The sequence below is a fragment of the Benincasa hispida genome, chromosome 6 (assembly GCF_009727055.1).
Source record: "Benincasa hispida cultivar B227 chromosome 6, ASM972705v1, whole genome shotgun sequence".
Lineage (NCBI taxonomy): Eukaryota > Viridiplantae > Streptophyta > Magnoliopsida > Cucurbitales > Cucurbitaceae > Benincasa > Benincasa hispida.
In genome coordinates this window covers 21,526,245-21,532,282 of record NC_052354.1, presented here as the reverse complement: position 1 = coordinate 21,532,282, position 6,038 = coordinate 21,526,245, and positions in this window count along the sequence as shown.

The following is a 6,038-nucleotide window of genomic DNA, read 5'->3' as shown; positions in this document are numbered from 1 at the left end:
AAGATTTGCATAGCCCTTCCGAGAAATGTGGTGATTATATACACATTTCGCACGTCTTTCTTTTTGAACACGACTGAGATTCTATACAACAAATCTAGTTGAAGTTACCTATCAAAACAATGATAATGTTAACATGTAATTTATTGTGAATGACTTACCTCCCATTCTTCACTCAATCGTTCATTGACGAACGGTGTCCAATGATCTTTCTCTATATGAGAATATTGTTGCGGTGGAAATTGCAAGACTGAAGATTCATTCTTAAATGGAAGTATGAACTTTTGAGTCAACGTTGTCTTGAAAGTCCGAAACTTACTAGATGCAGACATTAGTATACAATGTTTGGACTTAAAGTCCACATTGAACGACATCTGCACAAGGAAAAAAGTAGTTAAACAATAAGCTAATAAACTACTATGCACATGAATTAAAAGTTTAGAAAACATACCGCTACACAATCAAAAAGTTTATCTTTTAAATGATTTGGAACTTTTTTCCAAGAATCATACTTTATAGGAATTTATTATCGAACACAAACTCCTATATAACTCTGCATCTTCTTTGCTCCAAATCCAACCGGTTGTCCATGTTCATTATAATCGATGGTCAACCGTTTCTCAGATGTCCTTATTTGTGCCAACTCAGACATTGTAGTTGGGTCACGTGGTATACTTATTCTACTATATTTTCGTGGGATCATATTTCTATCATCTCACTGCTACTTGTTGAAGTTTCCATGACAATCTGCAAAAAAAAAAAAAAAAACAAAAAAAAAAAAAAAAGTACTCACACAAAAATCATATAATCTTAATATTTAAATACATATAACCATAATAAATGACATACCATATTTAATACATTATTTATCAACCCATCGACCCTCACAGTCATGTCTAATGTATGTGGATGTTGTATCATCAATCTTAGTAAATGTATCAACATTGGGCATTCTTTGCATACCTCCATAACCACACTCTTGTAGCATATCTTCTATTTCATCTTCATAAAATTTATCCTCAATTGTTCGTTGTGGAGATGTTAAAACAATTGACCAACCCGAATTTTCGGGGTCTTTTACATAGAACACTTGTTTTGCTTGAGAAGCTAAAATAAATGGGTCTGATTTATGTCCAATACGATTAAGGTCCACAATAGTAAATCCAAACTCGTCTGTTTTGACTCCAGTTCTATTCTTAACCCAATTACATTTGAATAAAATAAATGATAATCCATGATAGTCAAGCTCCCATATTTCTTGTATTACACCATAAAAGTCATATATGACATAACGGGCCTTTTATCCTTAGCACTAGAGACTTGCATTGTGGTAGCCGTTATACTAACTCCACTATTTTGAACCCTCCTAACATCATCGCAATTCTTTGTGTGATAGTAGTAACCATTGACCACATAACCAGAATATTTTGCCATAGTTGGACAAGGTCCATTAGCTATCCATCTCAAAGAAGGCGATATGGAATTTTTGGGTACTTCGAGAGCTAGTGCAACCTACGATATATTTCATAATATTTTAGTAGTTAACATTTAATTATACATCAAATAGTAGGTCTCTAGAGATTACCCGGTGGACAACCACTGACTGAATGTACGATTATGCTCTTCTTGAAGCCACTTTCTACTTTTATTTTTACCAGAATTGAGCTTAGACAAAATATCCATATGTTATGACAAAGTTAGTAGATTATTGAATAATCAAGTAACCTAAAACAAGAATAAGATGAAGATCTACATACTCAACGTAAGGATTCATATTATTTACATTTTGAAGGACATAAAGATGAGCCTGATCCAACTCATCCTTACTCAATCTGATAAAAGAAGCAGCTGACAATGCTCTTCAATGTTTGAATTCGCTTTCTTTGTTGATGAGTTTAGCCCAATAGAATTAACACCAGATACGAATTTAGAACAAAACTCTATAGTCTCTTCAACTATATAGTTTTCTCCAACACATCCTTCTAGTCCATTTCTATTTCGTACATAAGTTTTCATCACTTTCATGTATCGTTCAAAAGGATACATCCACCTCAAATAAACAGGTCCACAAAACTCAACTTCTCTTACGAGATGCACTACAAGTGTACTATTATTGTGAAGAATGATGGAGGAAAATACTTCTCTAAGAGGCATAAAGTGAAAACGATATCCTCTTGCATACCCTTTAACTGAGATGAATCGATCGCCTTGCAACATATAACATTAAAGAAGAAGCATAAGCGAGTAATTGCAAGTCTTACATGTTTGGGTAAAATATCACAAATGGCTACCGGTAATAATTGTTGCATAAGAACGTGATGGTCATGCGACTTAAGTCCGTAAATTTCAAATCTGTGAGCNAAGTCCGTAAATTTCAAATCTGTGAGCAACACTAAACTTTGAATGTTCGATGAATAGCCTTCAGGTACTTTAATTTCTGATAGTACCTTACAAAAGCTCAATTTCTCAGCTCGTGTTAATGTATAACATGTGGGAGGTAAAAAGTCTTTTTTCTCTCCTACTTGAGGGGCTAACTCTGATCTAATTTTCAATTCCACCAAATCTAATTGAGTCTTTATTCCATCTTTTGTTTTACCAGGAATATCAAGCAATGTACCAATAAGATTTGCACATACATTCTTTTCAATGTGCATCACATCTAAACAATGTCGCATATCAAGATACTTCCAATATTCTAACTCAAAAAGAATAGATTTTTTCTTCCAATAAGTTAAAGTGTTATCTCCACTGTTCTTTTCTTTGATACTTTTCTTACCAAATGAATATTGATACTTACTTGTTTCTACAAGAATTTCGTCCCCACTCAATGGTTCTAGACCAAATTCTAATTCTTGTACACCATTAAAAGCTTTATTTTTTTTCCTATATGGAAGATGGTGGGGTAGAAACTTGCGATGCCCGAGATATGCCATCCTCTTCCCTTTTGGTAAATATGTGGATGAAGTATTCTCTCCACAAATTGGACATGCATGATATCCTTTAACCGTACAACCACACAAGTTACCATACACAGGAAATCATTAATGGTCCATAATAAAATGGCTTTAAGAATGAAACGTTGTTCTTCATATACATCGTAACATTCTACCCCATCTTTCCAATGTTTTTTCAAGTCATCTACTAACGGAGCTAAATAAACATCTATGTCACTTCCTGGTTGTTTAGGACTAGATATTAGTGCAGTCAACATAAAAAATTTTCGCTTCATGCACAACCATGGAAGTAGATTGTACGTCACTAACATCACTGGCCAACAACTATATCTACTACTCAGATCTCCATGTGGATTTACCCCATCTATCGAAAAAGCAAGAAGAAGATTTCTAGGTTCTGACCCAAACTCTGGCCACAAATTGTCTATTTTTTTCCACGATAGGGCATCTTTGGGATGTTTTAATAAACCATATATTTATTTTTTTTAGCATGCCACGTCAATAAACTTGATGTCTCTTTACTTCGAAACATTTTTTCAAATTTTGGAATTTGAGGGAAATACCACATGACTTTTGCTGGAATATTCTTAGCCCTTTTGTTTAAATTTTTTTGAAGCTTCCATCTTGACGTACCACAAATAGGCAACATTTGCATTAGAGAATTCTTTTCTAAACAAGCAACAATCATTTCTACATGCATGAATCTTCTCGTACTTCATTCCAAGAGTACCCAACATCTTTTTTGCTTCATAAGTAGAAGTTGGAATTTCATTAGGACTAGGTAATATGTCATGAATTAATTTCAACAACTCAGTGAAACTCTTATCGCTCCATCCAAATTTAGCTTTTAAATTAAGTCCTTTATAATTTGAAAACCGCTTCTTTTTCCAGTTTTTCATTTTTTTATTTTTTCAATTTTTTTTCGAGTTCCTTTTATGAAAAATTGGGTTCAAAAAACGAATGTTGTCTTCGGGGAGAAACCAAAAGCAGTTTCAGCTTCCCATTCCCCAAACTGTTTAAAAACAAATCATTTTCATTTTTTGTCCTTTCGTTCGTCTTGAATCTTTATTAGGGGATTGTAACCTAGATGTGTGGCACGGTTTCAGACGAAAAAGGAAATAAGATCTTTATTTGAATACCGTCCGTTAACCAATTTTTGGAATTCTTTTTCTGATAATTGAACATCCCCCATTATAGGTGGCATCTTACATGCATTTCTTTATTCCAATTTTGAAAATCCTGCGGACCCATTCAGGAATTGAAATAATAGCATACGGATAAGATTTTTAGCTATTATCAATGAGGGTAGACAATATATTTTCTAAGAATTGATTGAGTTATAAAAAAACCTCTTATTAATTGAGCAAAATAGAATGTTATCTCCAAGGCTTCTGCTAATTTCTATACGTTCGTTTTTCCTCTCTTTGTTCCCTCTCTTTTCTGGTTTTTCTCTATGTACGCCTCTCTTTTGCTGCTTTTCGCTTGTCTTTTCTTCTCTATTATCCCGAAATAGTCAATTCTGTGTTGTCCCATATCCAAAGTTGTCTAAAAGTCTTTTTCCGTTAGGCAGGAATAGGAATATCAAAAAGAAAAAAAAAAAGATTTGTCCTAGTCTGTCAACAAAAGATAAGAAATGTACATTGCTTGGAAACCAGTTTTCAAGTAACTGTTTTACGTCGTTGACACGCATAGAGCTTTTGATTATGTCTCGACGAAATCCGAATTGTTGGGGAATACCGTTATCAAAGCAACTTTCGTCTGTTTGATCAGGATTATTAGTATCTTTGGTATTAGTATAGTATCGCTTAGTAATTAGTATAAGTATCGAATAGTATTAGTATAAGTATCTTTGGTATTAGTATAAAGTACTCGCTAGTTTCTATAATCATGCAGAAAATTACGACACGTTTGGGCTTTTCTTGAACGAATTTCATGATCTTCCGCCAGACTTTCCTCTTTTTCTCCTTCCTTCTTGTTTCTAACTCGTCGATTATGTGTATGACCATCGAGGAACCTTTTTTAACTGATTTCTCTTAGTTCGCAATCGAGTTTTTGACGACCTTGCTTTAGCGTTTGTAAGGAGTTATTAAACTGCATCGAATTAAAAGTTTAAAGATTTTATTCCATTCCTGACTCAATTTTATTCTCAATTTGTGGGTAATTTAGTATTAAGAAAGATAGCATGAATCTTATTTGTCCAAACGTTCTCACTTTATAATTTTTTCTAGAGTTTCATTATAAATTGAGAATGAAAAAACAAAATGATTTCGTCTGCGCGTAAGGTCGCTCAAAACACGATCATATGTTTTTGGTTAAATAGTATTTTTTAGTTTTCTCATTACATTAATTGAGGTCCTTTTTTTCCAGTACATCCCGAGCTAGAGTAAGGGATGCCCTTATCCAGAACTTGAATTCCTATTTATCAATTTTTTGTTTAAAATTGATTTTTTTTTGTTCATTAAGATAATTCCCAAGGATTATCGAATCAATCATAAGAAAGTTTTTTCTGTTGTGAACAAAAAGATATCTTTTTTGTATCATTTCAAAAAAAAGTTGCTACACTAGGGTGGGATTGTAAAAACTATTCTGTCTTTTCCCGTCACTTTGACATGTATAAAAAAAATATTGTGACATTTCATTTCTAAGCAGCATTTTTCAAATTTCTCATTTTTTATATATCGAATGGACGATTCATCGTTTATAGTCGAAAAAGAATAGTCACAAAGGTTTTTCAAACCAGAAGAGAGATTTTTTTCTTTTTTTATCTATTTCTTAACTTCGAATTTTCTTTAATTTTCCCATCCGAAGGGTAAGAAAGTTTCATAAACTGGTCTTTTTAATATTTTGATAGCGTGTCCTTTTAAAGTGGAATTCATCCTTTGTTTTCCTTTTCATTCACTCGGATCTCTTCCGTTTCATCGATTTTGTCCGGATCCTCCCTTTTCTTCGACAAGGGAAGGAGAAGTATCTTCTCGGTGGAATCCCTCTTGGTTCCTGTTTAGTCCCTTCGTTTTCGGAAGTGGTTTCTATTTTTCCTACCATCTGTTTCTTCTCGCTTTCCCCCCCTTTCCTCCGTTTCCTCCGTTT